The 18,741-nt window shown below is 38.6% G+C and overlaps 1 protein-coding gene across 9 annotated transcripts in view; it reads left to right on the forward strand.

The window, feature by feature from the left end:
• The window catches only part of EYA2 (EYA transcriptional coactivator and phosphatase 2), a 252,785-nt gene that overhangs the window by 23,564 nt on the left and 210,480 nt on the right, over positions 1 to 18,741 (forward strand). For 4 of the 9 annotated variants that reach the window (XM_068262947.1, XM_068262944.1, XM_068262946.1 and 1 more), the window contains one exon: positions 1,681 to 1,929. The exons of 4 other annotated variants lie outside the window; for them this stretch is intronic. The gene's annotated coding sequence lies outside the window, so the exon portion shown is untranslated. Of the gene's footprint in view, positions 1 to 1,573; positions 1,930 to 18,741 lie in introns of those variants that run through there. One more of the 9 variants, XM_068262945.1, reaches the window with a different exon arrangement.

Below are 18,741 nucleotides of genomic sequence, written 5' to 3' on the forward strand. Positions count from 1 at the left end.
TGCCCCTGAAGCCAGGCTTGCATCCAGAATCGCTGGAGTATAGCAAGCCTATAGCTTATAAAATGTACAGAGCCACATCAACCCTATATGCACAGCCTGCTTTATACTTTTGGTCCCCCTCAGTGCATGGCAGGGATTGATTAGGCTCTAAGCTATTGTGATCCACCACTGTCCACCAGTATATGGTCCCCTCCAGTCTATGGACTCCTACTGCAGTTCTTTAGTGCACATGCTGGTATCGTGGGCGGTGTAAATATGCAAAAAGTTACTGCAGTTCTTTGGTCCAGCCAGGAGTGGTGCCAGTGGTATCTTATAAATTCTGCATGATTCCATTAAATAATATGTAAGAAGTCTTACTGGTGATAGATTAAGCTGGAGAATATATATCAGCAATCTTACAACTTTAGGACAGCCTACCCGCCATACATCACCTTCTCACAAGGAGCACTATCGAGAGACTGTAAAATGTAAGATGCATACAGTGGTTTAGCTAAGGAGCTTTGGGCCCCAGTGCAGGCCCCCTCTGGCCCAAGGGCCCCCAGTGCGGGTGCAAACTCTGCATCCCCTATTGCTACGCCACTGGATACATACTTATAAAAATGTGTTTTGCTCCCAGAGGAAAATGCGCTAGAAATAACTTTTTTCCTATGTTGCTGTCACAGTAGGTAGTAAAAACCTGACAGATCTAACGGGTTTTAGACAAGTCCATCTTCTCATGGGGGAGTCTCAGTATCTCCATTATTCCTTACAAAAGCACTCCCAGGAAATGATCTGTACAAAGATGCCGACCAGCTAGACTGCCTATTTGCACCTTATTTTGGCAGTTGGACTGAGCAACTGTTATTCAGTAAGTGCCTTTTTAAATAAAGAAATACTTAAGAATATCCCATGAGGAGCTGGACTAGTCCAAAACCTGTCAGATCTGTCAGAATCTTACTACCTTCTGTAAGTGACAGTGACATAGAAAAAAATTGCTGTATAGTGTATTTTACTCTGGGAGAAAGGTACATTTTGTAAGTATGTATTTTACATTTTACAAATTTTCGTGATCGTTTTCCTTTAAGGAATTGTTAACAATAAAGTTGTATATATTATACAGTGATACCGTATAAAGAAGCCATAATAGTCCAAAGCACTTGGTACTCTGACAGATCACTGTAAAACTCGAGGGATTTCTGTAGAACGGTCACAAATTATGTTCCTGACGTTTGTTCTCTGGCTATTCTTCTGATAATGCAGATAGTTGACCTCTTTTGCATTTTCTGAGAAAAAAAAATCCCCAGAAGAAGGCCAGCCAAAAGTTATTTGTTCTGTTAATCCAGTCCACTTGCATATTTAGGCAAGACAAAACTTTCAAAGTGCTTTGGGGGGTAAAAAAGGAGACTAATAAGGTTGTGGAAAGTAGTTTTATGCCTCGGTGCAGTCTCCTCCTGTCCTACAAAGGGTTTCGCAGACCTGTCTTGTGTAGGATTGAAAATCTTGCTGAAGCCACCCCTTCCTTCTGTCTCTTCTCCTCTCCCACTCACCCTCCCCTCTCTCCAAAGCAGCCTGTCCATTCCCTCCCTCCCTGAAGTTGTGGAGGGCAGTCAGCACAATAGCACCTGGACAGGAGTGTGTCCATTAAAGTCCTCACTTGGTTTTTGTTTTTGTTTAGTTATTTTTTATTTCTTTTATGCCTAGCTCTCCACCGTTTGTGTGGAACACAAATAACTTCATAACTGACCGCTGGCTCTGAAAGCATTCTGGGAAGAACTAGAAGCCCAAAATTACTCTCCTTTCCCTGCTCAGTCGCGTGGAACCAGAGCGTCTGCTCTGCCTGAACTTTACACCAGTTTTTCTCTCACACTTTGTCTCCACTCACTTGACCATCTGAGCAGACAGCAGTCAGGAGTTTGGCTGGAGGAACTGGGGATCTTCTTCTAGACAGGGGTGAGTCTCAAATGTTTTTTTCCCCCTTCTAACGCTCCGTCAGCCTTCGTTGTTCCTGCTGGTAATGGCTTCAACTTGTGTTCATTTGCAGAGTAATAGTTTCTGTGGAGAAAGGCAGCTTTAAATTATTATTCATTGTGGCTCAGCAAAAAGAGTGATGTGCAGCGCAGATAAGCTAAGCAGGATTACGTCTGCTGGTTGTGCCCTAGGGTTGCTATACAGAAGTTATCTGTCTACCCCCCCCCCCCTTCTTTTTTCTTAATACTCTCTCTTTCTTTTTATATTTTTATTTTCCTGCTTATTCTGGTCTTTTTTATCCTTTAATATTAGTCGCATTACTTATTTTAACAAGCATTTAATTTTAATTGTACCAAATTAAAGTTATCAGGCCTATAGCTGTTCCTCTAACGATAGATTTAAGATTTAAGTTCTATTTTATTACTGACTACATTAATTAATGTAGATTACAAGTTTGTGATAGTCCATTGCAGAAACATAGCACAGGAGGAGAGGCATATCCTGCCCCCCAAAAAAAGCTTACAATTAAAATTAGGGTAACAAACATTGAACATTAATTAACATCACATATGATAATCCCATTATAGCCTTCATTAGACTTCTACCCCTTCATCATCTGGAGTTGTCTCTAAATATAATTGGGAAGATCGTTTTATAGTGGAACGTAGTTACATTCTGTTTTAAGCTCTAAAGCAATTTATTGCAGTCGAAAATAAAATTCTATAGATGATGATCATGATTAAGAAAAAAATATTAAAGCTCAAGAATATTTTAATTTGCAGAACATTATTTTATTGAATTAGCACTGGACTATAATAATGTTTGAAAAGATCTACTAAATGTAATTTTTCTGTTTTTCGAAGGCTTAAAGCCTCCTTTTCTTCTTTCTTATTGTGCGTTTATAGTGGGACCCTGCTGGAATATAACCTCAAAGCTGAATATGCAATATTAGCATATTAGTGCTCATATCCCTTCTACAATAAGTGCAATAATCATTTCATTAAGCCCCAATTAAAATATACAATTCAATAACCGTTAATGCATGTCAGGCGCTATTGGATCAGACTGCCAGTTACATTTTAATCTGACACAGAGCTTTTTAATCATTTTTAAGTTAAGTTTAAAGTCAAAGCAGGCAATAAATGAAAAATGAGTTCCCAGCTGCTCCTGGGGACTTTTCTCAAACATGATTTAGTGGTGTGCAGAAGGCAATAGGAGCGTACAGGAGGCTTTAACTCAACAGCGCAGTCCTACAAGGAAGTTATTGCTGTTCCACCTTCAGAGCTGCTTTATTTCATAGTAAACCCATTAGTTTTCAAATATTCCCTTTGGAATTCTGTTGCTTGTTAAATTGCACCGAGTTACTCTTGAGAATAATTATGATTACAGGATTGCTGCTTATAATGTGCACAATTGCCTAAAAATATAACACATCCGACTAGCTACTTGTGTGACACCAACTCCAAAATGATATGAATAGTTCAGCTTAAATACACAGAAATATTTATTTTGCATGCTTCTGAATCGTATCTTTTTAAAATTTCATCATTTGGTGTACTTGAACCTTATCATTTTTTTAATGTCACAGTTTAAAGCATCAGATTATACTGTGTTAAACAATATATTGTTTTCTATTAAACTAAAGTCCAGTATCCGAAAACCAAACTTTATTTTGTCCTTGCTAACATTCAAATGCAGTTCATCATTTTGCTGCGGTGGCGTTCAAAAACTAAAGTTCAATGCAAAGATATCATCTTTGCATTGAAAGATTTCTGACGGTAATACATCTATATTCGTTTTCAATTCTTTAAGTGTTAGTAGTAAATTAATTCCTATTAAAGAATATAATATAACTAAATTTACCTTTAGCTATACTTTTGCTAAAGCAGTTGAAATTTTGCTGTTTAATTAGCAATCTGTTCAATGGGACAGACCTTATGTACCTGCTGAGGACTAGATTAAAAATAACAACTGAAAGCTGTTCACTTTTTTGTGTTGAGTATCTCTGAAATACTTTTTGCACATTAACATTACCCTACTGAATACTGCCTCATGTATTATTAAAGCACAGCATATGGTTTATGTATGGTAATGAGCATATTCTGTAATCTGGTGTATCTGGCATCATTCTTTAGTTACCCTAAAAGGGTTTTAAGTAAAGATAAACTTTATGCACAAAGGTAAAACTATTTGTTGTTATATATTCTAAAAGTACAAAAATGTAAAGTGATAAAAGTAAAACAAAAACCTGAATAATTTTATAACACAAAATATATGTTTTTAAAACATAGAGTGGATCTCTGTATTTGTGGTGAGGATGGTGAGGATTGTTATTATATTTACCAGCATCAACTTCTGCGCTGTAGAAAAATCATAGGAGAGTAACAGTAATGATATAACCTACGCAAATCTAAAACCTAAAAAATAATGGAGCTATTCCTTGTCGGATTGCCAGCTAGTTCGTGAAACAGCCAATCTTGCAAATCTCATAATTGTAAGAATTTTAAGCAGAACTATCAGTTTCTGTTTTAATATGCAGTTAAACCAGTCAGAGCAACCTGTTGCCAACTTATGCTTTTGCTTTTTTTGTGTGCAGAGATTAACAATGTTCATCAGTAAAGTATTTTATTTCCCACTGCACCCAATTGTTCTTTTGTTATCCCTCAAAAATTATTCATTTGATCGTAAGAAAAAATCATAGTTGTTTACCAGCTACAATCGTTAAAAAAATCTGCGAGATATTGACTGAATCGATTTATTCGTGTATAGCTATGTTAAAAATTAGCCTCAGCTTTCTGAATGCAGAAGGATAGGCACAATCATAGCATCAGAAAATGAGTAAATTCTTCCCAGCTTAGGAAGACTTTAGAGTTTACTTTTACTTTTAGTTCATCTTAAGAAAGTAGGCAGAATCCACTTTAAAGAAGACCAATTTTTTTTATTATTTTTTTTTGGGGGGAAGGGGGTGTATAGTAAGTAATATTGATTTAAATTACTACATGGTACACAAGGAAGGTGTTCAGAGTCAGTGGTGAAGTGAAATTTTACATTCATATTATCATAATATTTAAGTGCAAGCTCCTGGGGCTAGGGATTCTTTTGTTAAAAGAGGAAAATGGTGGGTTTGTAAAACAAACAGCTTGATGCTTGAGCCAGTGCTGTGGATCTCCAGGTTTAGCAAACACTGTGCTGATGACAGAGTACAATCCTCCAGACAATCAAGGGCTTTCCTCCACAACACTGCTGGTAGGACACTAATAGAAGACAATCAGTAGCCACCAAACTCAACAATAGCCATCCATACCCCCTACTCCTATTTATTTATAGATCTTAAGTAGACTATTGGTGTTTAACCAACACACCATTTAAATCAGTTGCCGATAAGCCATCCAATTAGGTGACAAAGAACAGCAGTGACATGGTGGTGACAGTGGCCTTGCCTGGTCCTAAAGGTGGTGACACCAGTAAGAAGCGTTTCCACAAATTGTTTTGTTACATTGAAGCCACCTAAAAACCCCTGGCAAATTTAGATTTTTACACCACAAAATTATCCATTGAATGTTATTTTTACGCGTTTACAATATGTATTGAAGATATACTGTGTAAAGTTCATACGCACACAGAAAAAAACAAAACACACACACACACACACACACACACACACACACACACATATATATATATATATATATATATATATATATATTATAATTTTTTTTATTTATTTTTCCTTTTTTTTATATGTCAGAAGCAGATAAAATTGTATTGCATTAGTTGGATAAATTACATAAGTAGGCACATGCTAAAATATTATATCGCTTTTCACTGACCAAGCAAATTTGCATTATCCTCATTATCCTCATTATTATTATTATTATTTTTATTGGTATTTTATTGTTATTGGTCACTATTTGTGCATTCATTGTTTTCATTCCTTCTAACGTTTTTGTGCATAAAGTAGGTTTTATTTTTTATTATATTATCTCTATTATAGAAAACTTAAAGAACAGTGTGGGTGTTACTTTTGAGGGAATGAGGGGAAAAAAAGAGATAGAAAGAAAGCTTTTAGGAAAACTTACAGAACATTGCATATAATTTGATATTTATATCTTTTTTTCTTAACATAAAAAAATGCAATTCTTCTTATAAGGCTAGGTCTAAATAAGTGGCTTTGTGGGAAATATAGGAGTTATAGTAACCAGAAGCATCCTAAGGTTTTCTGTAGTCCTATCAGTGAGCCTCCATTTCTTTCAACTTACAGTTTGGCTTTAAAAAAAAAAAAAAGTACTGTAGTGTTTTATGCTTGGTTATTATTTTAATATTGTGATTAGAAATCCATTTATTATTTTTTCGACTGACTGTTTTTAAAATTCTGTAAAGTGAAAAAAATAAATATATATACCATATATATATATATATATATATATATATATATATATATACACATACACATACACACACACACACACACACACACACACACACACACACACACACACACACACACACACACGATTGAAAGGTGCAGCAATGACAGCATAAAATAATTGTACTAAAATTCCTCCTTTCAGAAATGAGATGTGGCCTCTGTAATTGACTTTAGTCTGAGTTAAATGTGTTGCTGGTTCTTTTTTCAAGCCGGGAGATTAATGTGGCTTTAAATTCATGGGTGTCCTTAATTAGGAATTTAAAGAAGTGGAACTTAACCCCAGAGTTGCTGTTCTGTTAGATAGAAGGGAATAGCTGTTTGAAGCTTGCAGCCTCCTAACACATGAGAGTAAGTCCAAACCTGTGTGCAGCTGTAAAAAAACAACAACCTAATTTAAAGCAAACCAGTCACATATGATATACGGTTAGCATTGGAGAGGGAACTGGAGAAGTTGGGAAAAAAAAATTGTTTTGTAAACCCATAGGCCTCAATTCACTAAGCTTTATCAAACACTTTATCAAATGTTTGATAATTTACTTCATGGGTAAAATCTCATTTTGAGTTCACTAAGGTGTTATATATTTATCGAATGTTTTATCGCTAAAACGTTCAATAAATCTATAACACCTTAGTGAATTCAAAATGAGATTTTACCCCTCAAGTAAATTATCAAACGTTTGATAAACAGTATCAGTGTTTGATAAAGCTTAGTGAATTGAGGCCATAGTGTCATTACTGAGTCATTAGCAGTGGAAAATTAGTGTCATTGATGCATTTTATGTACATGTCCAACAGAAGCTCTGAAAACTTTAGATAATTATTGAGAATGGCCACTAACACAGCAAATGACCATAAGGCAGACATACATCTGCTTAACCAGTTCATGCGATGGGCTGAAGGGTATGAATGCGTGCGCACTTCGGCAGAGTAGACATATAAACGTACTATGTGCACTGAAGGTGCACAAATTAGATGTTTAAAATGTTTATTTTGCAGGAGGTGGTTAGTTGGCAAACCACTGCCCATTCCGGTGTCGTTTTATCACTGAGAGATTCCTTTATAAAGTTTTTAGCTAGCATTTGGCTGTCGTGGTTTGCTATTGACATAACAAATGTAAATTTTTGGGTTCATTTTCTATTTTATGGTATTTTAGCATTTTAAAATGTTTATTCATTTTATTTATTTTAGTGCTGTCATATTTTGTGTGCTGTATAAAGTACAATACAGGCAACAGAGGGGACCGTAATTGCATATTTAGTATATGCACACTACAGTTGAAAACTATCTACCAGTACATAGTTAATGTATGAGATGATAACCTCCAGAAATACATGTTAATTTGATAGACTATGTACTGCAGAGACAAGAAACACTATAGTAAAAAATAGCCTCTGAACTTAAGGAGGCCTATCTAACTTTTGTCCATTGCTTTCCACTCTACGTTTTTGGGGAATTTATTGTCTGCTTGGTATACTTGATATACTACTTGCTATAGCTATTATATTAAAAAAAAAAGTTCAAAGATTAGTGACCTTTTAAGTTTCATTATAGAGGCTTAAGAAACATGTCTATTGTGATCTGTATTTACATAGTACCAACATATCATGCAGCATTTGACGGGTGATGGGTACATTGAAAAAGGCATATTATTATTTAGTGTTTATATATCACGGACATCTTCCGCAGTGCTGTACAGAGTATATTGTCTTGTCATGTAACTGTCCCTCAAAGGGGCTCACAATCGAATCCCCACCATAGTCCTATGTCTATGTATGTATCGTGTATGTATGTAGTCTGGGGCCAATATAGGGAGAAGCCGATTAACTGTATGTTTTTAGGATGTGGGAGGAAATCAGTGCCTAGAGGAAACCCATATCATTTCCTTCTTCCCCGCAGAGCTCACAATCTGAAGTTTGTGCCACAGTGTAGTGTCAGGTCAACCAACTTTTATGTTTCTGGGATGTCAAAGGAGTCAGGGTACCCAGAGGAAATCCACGCGAACACATGGAGATCTTACAAACTCCTGGCTGATTGGGAATTGGATTCAGGACCCTAAAATAGCTAGTCAGTATGCCACCGTGCTGCCTGTTAACAAGCTATGTCATCTATCTCTTCTACTGGGCAGAACCAGCATACTACACATTAATTAAATTAAAGTGCTTAGTGGCTGGATGGTGTAATGGTTAAGGGCTCTGCCTCTGACACAGGAGACCAGGGTTCGAATCTCGGCTCTGCTTGTTCAGTAATCCAGCACCTATCCAGTAGGAGACCTTAGGCAAGTTTCCCTAACACTGCTACTGTCTATAGAGCGCGCCCTAGTGGCTGCAGCTCTGGCGCTTTGAGTCCGCCAGGAGAAAAGCGCGATACCCAGCAAGCTCATGGTTCACCATGAGCGTGCTGGGTAGTCTGTGGCTCTAGTTTTCATTTTTAACCTATAACGCTAGCTCCTGCCTTTAAAAGAACTAGTCTGTTGATCAGTCCGCATTTAGAATTTGGAAAAGTACAAAACAACAGTACTTTGCAGAAGTCCTAGTAAAAAATATGGATAGTTACTCAGAGTGATTGTCCCTGGCGAAATGCAGCAATACAAAGCAAGAGTGCTAACAACCAGGCCACTGAGTTGCTCATATACTGATCTTTTTTTCCAGTCCGTTTTGGTCAAGATATTTGTCGATGATTCCATGGGCCCAAGATCATTAATAAAGTTTGCAATTTTAGTTTTAAAGGGGCACTACAGCGAAAAACTGTAAAATTTAAAATAAGTGCAAACATATACAAATAACAAGTACATTTTTTCCTGAGTAAAATGAGCCATAAATTACGTTTTTCCTATAATGCTGTCACTTACAGTAGGCAGTAGAAATCTGACAGAAGTGACAGGTTTTGGACTAGTCCATCTCTTCATAGGGGATTCTCAGCAAGGCTTTTATTCTTTATAAAAATATTCCCTAAGAAGAATTTAAACAATGATGCTGGCCAGCTTCCCTGCTCACTACACAGTTTTTTGTCAGTTGGACAGAGCAACTGCCATTCACTAAGTGCTTTTGATAATAAATATATCCCTGAGAATCCCCTATAAAGAGATGGACTAGTTCAAAACCTGTCACTTCTGTCAGATTTCTACTACCTAATGTAAGTGACAGCAACATAAGAGAAAAGTAATTTATGGCTCATTTTACTCTGGAAAAAATGTACTTTTTATTTGTATATGTTTGCACATATTTTAAATTTTACAGTTGTTCGCTGTAGTGTCCCTTTAATTATTTTTTTTGTCAGCAGCACATGTAACAAAAATAATAAATAAATGCTAACATTTGCAAAATACTTTTCTCCTGTTAGACTCAAAGCACTTGAGAGCTGCAGCCACTAAGGGCGCTCTCCATAGGCCACCATGCAGCGATAGTACCTACTGCTCTGTACACCCAAATCTACATTTATGGGTACAACATAAAAAAAAAATTAAAAAAACTGTACAAAAATATCTGTAGCCATAAACAGGAATTGAGGGTCACTTTTACTTTTCTTTAAATCTATGTAAGGTTTTATAACTATGTAGCCTTTTTATTCCTTATAGTTCGAAGTATTCAGTTTCTGTGCCTAGCATACAGTACATTTTTTTTTTTAAGATTTTATATTTAATGTTTTTCTGAAAACTCACATCTCGGTCTCGGGTCCTCCTTTCCATCTTTTACTTACATAACCCACTTACAAATGAAAACATTAAAATAAGCACATGTAAAGTGAAGGCCACAAGCATCAGTGAAAAATGAAGACTTGAGTTGGGAATCAGTTTTCAGTGAAGAGCTGTCAGTCATTATCCTGTTTTCTAGGAAATCTCAGAACAGCATTCTGGGTAGCTGCTGCTGACGGACGGGCCTACTTCTTGCTGCCTATTGAATTTCACGCAGAAAGCTAGGAGAACGCATGGTACTAATCTCGTTTTTTATTATTTTTATTAGCTCCACTTTACCACTTATTTGTGTTTTCAGCTTGATGGGTTGCACTTCTGTTTCTGCTCTCAATATTATAACCCATTCAGGCTTATTAAATAAAATGTACAACAATACACAAAGTATAGATGGCTGTTGAAGACATATCTAACTGTTAGGAAGGCTGCACATGGCCTTCATGTCTGAAGCTGAAGCCGAACTCCAGGCAGATAGGGATACCATATATGCCGTAGGTCTCCTATTCCCTAGTGTCTGAATTCCAGTCCAGTGTTTGTGTGGCTCATGTAACCCAGCCGCTTGGCACCACCAGCACAACTCTGCGATCTCACTTTTTCGCTTTTTCATTTGCTAAGTTGCGTATCATAACCCTAGGCGTCCTGATGTGATTTTAAAGAGTAGCAGCACACTCATGAGTCGCCATACTGCTAATAACTCCTGCAGTCGAGCTCTCACTGTTAGATTCCCACTGTGTTATGTAGAACCACCTCTTTGACTAACCTCTTTATCCTGGTCTTGTGATTGCAAACATGGACATACATAATTCACAAGAAAATCAACTTTAAAGCAAGTCTGAACTGAAAATAACCGTAAGAGAAAATTGTATGTGTAGTACTAACATGAGTGGAACATGAGTAACAAATAATAGAGTCCCATACTTTTATTTTCAGTTTGGATCTATTGGTAAGACGGAATTCTTAACAGCAGCCATGGCAGTCTTATGTAAAATCATCTTTATAATGCTGCAAAACAAACAGAAGTAATACTCTTTTGAATTTTTCAGTGCTAAAACTTTATCAGCAGTGTTTCCTCAGCCAGATAAAATTGTCTTGCCTTCTATTTAGTTTTCTGCACATTGGCTTACGTAAACTTTCTGTTTGACTGGCTCATTTGCATAGAAAAAAAACACTAGTTATTTAACACTTGCTTTAGAGGAAAACAGAAAGGGACTTCAGACAGTTACTTAGTAGGACTAATAGTATATGTACCTATATCTATCTCATCCTCTCACATGTCAGTTCGGGTACCCTTTAAAGGAATACTTAAGTCAAACTGAAAAAATGACTTTTACTCACCTGGGGCATCCCTCAGCCCCCTGAAGCTGGATGGTGCCCTCGCAGCCCCGCTCTGACCGTCCTGTCCCCGCCAGCGGCTACTTCTGGGTTCGGCGACAGGCTGGGAACGCGGCTGATTTTCCGCGTTCCCTGCCGCTATTATCACCCTCTATGCTGCTATAGCGTATATATATATATATATATATATATATATATCAGCATAGAGGGTGATAATAGCGGCAGGGAACGCGGAAAATCAGCCGCGTTCCCAGCCTGTCGGTGGCTGTTGCCGAACCCGCCGCTGGCGGGGACAGGAGGATCGGAGCAAGGCTGCGAGGGCACCATCCAGCTTCAGGGGGCTGAGGGATGCCCCAGGTGAGTAAAAGTCATTTTTTCAGTTTGACTTAAGTATTCCTTTAAGCACATAGTTCATCGGCCCAGCAAGCATGAGGAATTCTATTTATCAGCTTTAATCAATTAATGGGTTTGCGCTTAAAAGCCACTAGTGGTTAGCTTATGTGTAGCATCTCTGCAAGATGAGTTGACCTAAGTGCTTCTTGCAGTCAAACCACTAATAAATGCTTGTGACAGCTAACCAGACACCACTAAAACGCATGGCAAGCATGTGTGATTTATGCATTCAAAGAACAGCTAAACTTTTAATGATTACAGGCTTGCAGAGTTTTTTCTTGTTATTAATTATTAATAGAGGTAACTCTTCCTAGCCGCTACAGTGGCTATTCCCAAAAATCAGGGCTGGCCGCACCTCTGCTTTCTATGGCAGCTCTGGCTTTCATCCAACATCACTGGGTGGCACACTTGTCATTGGGTTGTGTGTATGCAGGTAAACCGTTGACTAGGGACTAGAGGGACATCACTACTTCTGTATATAACAACTATACAATGGAAGTCACTTTTTATTATTATTAATATGGCAGAGGATGTGAACTGCATTCTTTTTTTTTTTCAAAAATATTTTATTTTCCAAGACCTAAATAAGCATCAATGTTTAACTCACAGATTATGTCTAATTTGTCCAATCCCATAAAGAGCCGACTCACTGTGAGTGCCACAGTACTGTAAACTACATTCTAAAAGTCAATTTAATCTCATGCCATCATATGGTATTTTCAAATGCTGTAAATGGTTTTTGGGGGGCTTCATTTTTTATGGGGTTTTTTTTTCGTAGTATTTTATGAGAAACAGAGAAAACCGCATTTAAGTAGTAGTCAAGTAGCAGTAAATGTTACAACTAGGGGGAATACATTTATGAAAGACCTTTTGGAATTCTTATATAATTAGCCCTACTGAGACATGTGATCCTTTGGATCTGTGATGCTGGTAGGGATGTCATACAGTATATTTGTCTGCTAAAGTTCTGAACTAGATGACAGCCTGGTCTGTAGTTGTTCTGTTCTGTGTTGTGTCTATTACTCTGAGTTCTACAATGTACAGTTTTTACTGTGATCCATCCAATGTGCGCATCCCCTGACCTGGCAAACCTGATCTCCATTTCTGCCCTGATGGTCACACTGTAACGGTACCTTTCATTTGTAATAAACCAGGTCTAGTCCTGAACTTTTCTTCTATTGATTATAGGGGCAGCATGGTGGTGTATTGGTTAGCTCTCTTACCTTGCAGCACTGAGTCTCTGGTTCGAATCCCAGCCAGGTCACTATCTGCATGGAGTGTGCATGGTCTTCCTGTTGCTGCCTGGGTTTCCTCTGAGCACTCTGGTTTCCCCCCACATCCCAAAAACATACAGATTAGTTAACTAGCTTCCCCCTAAATTGGCCCTAGACTACGATACACGCACTACACGATACAGACATATGATTATGGTGGGATTAGATTGTGAGCCCCTTGTGGACAGTCAGTGACATGACTATGTACTCTATAAAGTGCTGCAGAAGATGTCAGTGCTATAATATGGTAGCGCATACGGCTATGGCTGTGGTAGGGATTTGATTGTGAGCCCCTCTGAGGGACAGTTAGTGATGAGACTATATATACTCTGTACAGAGCTGTTGAATGTCGGTGCTATATAAATACTAAATAATATAATGTCTGGTGCTATATAAATACTAAACAATAATAATACAGTATAATGTCTCCATGCAGTGGCTTTGAACTGACTTCAGATGTTCCTGCTTTAAGTTCTTCTGAAAGAATATTGTATGCAGCAATTAGGGGCAGTTACAGTTATGCAGTTACATTCCCCCCCCCCCGCCCCCCCTTTCCGTATGTAGTCATACTATAACAAAAGCAGACTGCATCACAGAATTATTATTACTGTTAGTACTATTAACAAGCATTGATGCAGCACTGACACATTTTCCACAGAGTTTTACAAATTCCATCATACAGTTCACTTATCCAACTATCCTTGGCAGGGTTAATAATATAATGTGCAAGTCAGACTCTGCGGACTGTTTTGGGCGAAACCAATTAACCTAACAGTATGTTTTTTAGGCCATGGAAGGAAACCCACACAGACATGGGGAAAACATACAAATGCCATGCAGATAGTATCCTCACCAAGATTCTAGAATTCGGATTTTGATGTGCAAGATGAGTCATTGTTACATAGTTAGTTTATCCGTCCATCAAGTCCAATCAGAAAAAAAAAGAAAAAATAATAATCATAGCCCCCTTAGGGCCTGAGCCCTCTAAAGCCTGGTACTCACCGCCCGACAGGTCCTGCGACGTCCCCTTAATGACGGTTGTTAGTGATGCCTCTTGCTAGCGGGTATGCAGGATGGCACGCGATGCTACACGTCGGGAGTGAACGAGACTTCAAGCAGTCACGGTACTTTGACTTTGCTTCGCTATCCGATCTGCCATGACGGTTGTTATTGCAGTGCAACGCTAAGTGGCATTTGCCTGGTCGTTTTCCTGTACCCACGTCGCGATATCGTGGAAATGACCGCTCTGTCCTCAAAAAAAATTGCAGAGAAAATCGCGATGTGGGTATCAAGCTTTACGCATTTGTGGTTTTTAGCAACACATCAGTGTTACAGATGCGGACATATGCAGACATAAATGCGTTAGCCTTGTTGTTATTATTTATTTAAGTATTTATATAGCGCCGACATATTACACAGCGCTGTACAGAGTATATTGTCTTGTCACTAACTGTCCCTCAGAGGGGCTCACAGTCTAGTCCCTACCATAGTCATAGGTCTATGTATGTATTGTGTAGTCCTGTATATATCATCTATCTAGGGCCAAATTAGAGGAAAGACAATTAACTTATCTGTATGTTTTTGGGATGTGGGAGAAACCGGAGTGCCCGGAGGAAACCCACACAGGCACGGGGAGAACATACAAACTCCTTGCAGATGTTGACCTGGCTGGGATTCGAACTGGGGACCCAGCGCTGCAAGGCAAGAGCGCTAACCACTATGCCACCGTGCTGCCCTATAACCCCTTCTTGCTGCATACGCTTTTATTTTTCATGGCTGAGTTATGTTTGTGTCAGAAGACAAACTTTCTCTTTAATTTGACTGGGTAAGGAGGTCTCAAAAATAGAAAATAATAATAACATTAAAAAACGATATAAAATGAAGGAAAGAGTGTGTGCCTCCAAATAGCCATAATAAGGCAAAAAGTTTGATCTTACCATAATGCATTTCGCGGGCTAACATTCCCGTTTCATCAGGTATATAATTGTTATTATTATTATTATTTATTTATAAAGCGCCAACATATGCCGTGGCGCTGTACAGTGTAAGAAAACAAACAAGGGATACATAATTATACAGACAATGATATACATCAATATGAACACTGATACAAAATACTGAACTGCTGATTACAATTGCAAATTTAACATGACTAAAATGTATAAATGTCTAACAGAGTGCAAGCAATTAAATTAATAACATTCAATGACACAAAAGGGTGAGAGCCCTGCCCTTGTGAGCTTACAATCTAAAGGAATGGGGTGGAAACAAAAGGTGGGGGAAGTATACAGTATATGTACAGGCAGAATTCTAAAAAAAACTCCCCAACTCCCCTTGATCAATACTATTGAACAGTCGCTATGACTGCAGGAGTCACATGATCATAGGACACTTTGGTGTCTGGTCGCTCTCCGTGTGCTGAGGTTGGTAGCTGCAGTGTGACAGTGGAGGTAGCTATGTGTATGGGAAGGCAGTTCAGGATATTTAACGTTACAACATTACAACATGGAGAATGTGCTTCAAGGAACAAAAAGAATAACCTTTTTTGTTTTATTCAAAATTTTCAGTCAACAAATGCCTCCCAGACAAATATGAGCCTTATTTGTTAAAACCTATATTATTTTTCAACCTGTGCAGCCTATTCTGTGCTCGGTGTCATTTTATGGTAAAGTTAAACATAAAGCTATTTAAACTTTCCTAAAGAAAAAAAATAAAGCAACACCAGGACCACTATATCACTATATACACTGCTAGTTTTTTATATTTTTGTTCTTTTTTTTTTGTTTCATTTTTGCTTTATAACAAAAGGCCACATTTTTATATGAAGATTTTCTTGATGAAACGTCCTGACAGAAATGCTGTATTGGGAGAGTTATTTGGTTCCACACTAAATTGTCCATAGAATAGCTGTACAGAGGAATGGCAGTTACAGTCACAGCATGAAAACCTATACGTGGCTTGTGTGACAACATAACGATTCTGGCAAATACCGTATCGGTGCCAGCGCTCAGGTGCCCATTAAGGGCACAACACCCTCCTCTGATGCAATCGCTCAACCAGACCTGATGATGGAATTGTACTGAAAAGCCCACAGTATGTCGAGAGAATAGACATGATGTGATTGTGTGGTCGATCGGAATACAGAATGTTGTCGATCGGAATGTTGGATTTCACAGTTGTGTCTGAAGAGAAAAAGGAGAATTACATAGAAGTACTGTTGATCCCATGATTGCCAACAGATAGCTTTGCAACTAAGGCCCGGTTCACATTAGCGGTTGTTTGCCAAACGGACCGGATGACCTGACCGGATCCGGACCGGATCCGGATCGGAACCGTACGGTTCTGATCCGGATCCGATCCGGATCCGGTCAGGTTGCATCAGGTGGTAATCAGGATGCGATCCGGATCCGTTTGGCAAAATATACGTAAAAAAAAAAAAAATGTTGGGGTCTGGGAGGTCAGCAGAAGGGAGACCTGTGGAATCAGGCCCTCTGCTGTTTAGCACTCACCTCCACCTCCGACATGCTGCCAACATCCTGCCAACACCTCCAGCTCGTGCTGCTCCACTCCAAAATGCTTGCCCATGTGTCCCCAGCCAGTATCGCCGCAAAAATCCGCATAGGAAGTGGGGTAGAAGATCCGGATTTCTCAGCCAGTGTGTTGTGCGGCCTCCGGTTCCCATTTGTTTGTATTGGCCGGATGGTGCAGTCCGGCTCCGCCCCGGATACGGCTGCCGGAGGGGCCGGATGAAAAAATAGCGCATGTTGGAACGGAGGCCGGAGTCCGGATCCGGCCCGGATCCGGTCCGGCTCCGGTTCTGCAGAACGGACCCATGTGAACGGACGCATAGGCTTTAATTGCTATGCCGTGCGTCCGTTCCGTCCGTTCTGCAGGCGGTGCGGCTCCGGCACGGCGATTCCGGAGGGCCACCGCAAGTGTGAACCGGGCCTAAGAGTGTATATTCTGCATCTTGAATTTTTTTTTTCCTTTTACAACTTTTTTACTCCAGTGTGGTCACAGCATTTTTTCACATTTTTTCAGTACGTGTGTGCAAGATAAATGTCTGTGTGAGTGGCAACGTACTGTAATATGATGATGTACCACCTGTGGATGAATTTTTATTACACTGCTAATTCTAATTGTTTTAAATTGATCAATACATTGTTGTTTTAGTGCAGCTAGTGAACTGCTAGTCATGTGTATTGTTGCTAGTAATATTAGCGATACATTTACTCATTGTTGGCAGGTAGAAGTAGTGATTTCTTCACTACTCACGCATTACGTATTGTGTATTGTTTAACAATTGTGTCAATCAGTTATTTTACAGTGGGCAGCACTCACACTAGCACAATTCAGGTACTTTTTTATCTCTGAAGAGAAAAAGAGCCCTAATCTGCCCATTAATAGGAACAATTGATAATTGCCTTCCGATTACATAGGACCCCACAAATCTTATCAAATGATCGCATCTGAGAAAACAACTGCGATGTCAATGGGCACCTTAAAGGACTACTATCGTAAAAATTGTTACATTTTAAATACATGTAAACATATACAGATAAGAAGTAAATTTCTTGCAGAGTAAAATGAGCCATAAATTACTTTTCTCCTGTGTTGCTGTCACTTGAAATCTGACAGAACCGACAGGTTTTGAACTAGTCCATCTCTTCATGGGGGATTCTCAGCAAGGCTATTATTCTTTATAAAGACATTCCCTGAAAAAGTATTTATACAATGATGCTGGCTAGCCTCCCTGCCTGCTGCACACTTTTTTTCCAGTTGGACAAGGCAACTGCCTTTCGCTAAGTGCTTTTGAAACTAAACAAAACCCAGAGACTCCCTCATGAGGATATGTGCTAGTCCAAAACCGGTCGGTTCTGTCAGATTTCTACTACCTACTGTAAGTGACGGCAACATAGGAGAAAAGTAATTTATTGCTCATTTTACTCTGGAAGAAATGTACTTCTTATTTGTATGTGTTTAAATGCATTTTGAATTTTACGAATTTCACCATAGTGGTCCTTTAAAGGAAACACAAGGTGAAAATAAACTGATGAGATAAACAACTGTACCTATCCTCCTTCTCCTAAACAAAAAAATCTGACTTTTTAAAGATATCCCACAAGCGTATTTTATATTTAAATCCATTTTTTAAGTTTTTAATGTTTACTCATCTCGGCTCAATGCCACATTCATTGAAGTATGCCAGAGCTAAAATCTTTGAACTATTGACCCTTTTTATCTATCCCCTGCTCTCAGAAATTGTATTTTGTAAAGACAGTATTATCGTTGTAATTCCTTATCAGTGAAGGTTAAGCTATAGTCCGACCCGGACAGAAAATGTCACTTGCAAACCTGAATATTAAATCTTTTGGGCAGAGGAAGATGAAGGAACACAGCCTAGTTACCATATTTGTGTGCTTGGCACTGTACATACACACGTCTATCTCATCACATGACGCCTCTTGTGTCACCTTATACAGTTCAGCTGAGAAGCTGTGGTTACTTAAACAGCCTGAAACAATACTGACTGTGCAGCCTTTGGGGCAATAGAAGCCTCTGGTTGTCTGGTTTTTGACATTTGGGTAAGCAGGATATACACTCTGCAAGGGTTTAAACACACTTCGCTTCAGTTAGCTCAGTTTTGGTTGTATTCTATGTGGAGTTTATGTTCTCAG

Source organism: Hyperolius riggenbachi, chromosome 12 (genome assembly GCF_040937935.1).
Source record: "Hyperolius riggenbachi isolate aHypRig1 chromosome 12, aHypRig1.pri, whole genome shotgun sequence".
In the NCBI taxonomy this organism is placed as follows: domain Eukaryota; kingdom Metazoa; phylum Chordata; class Amphibia; order Anura; family Hyperoliidae; genus Hyperolius; species Hyperolius riggenbachi.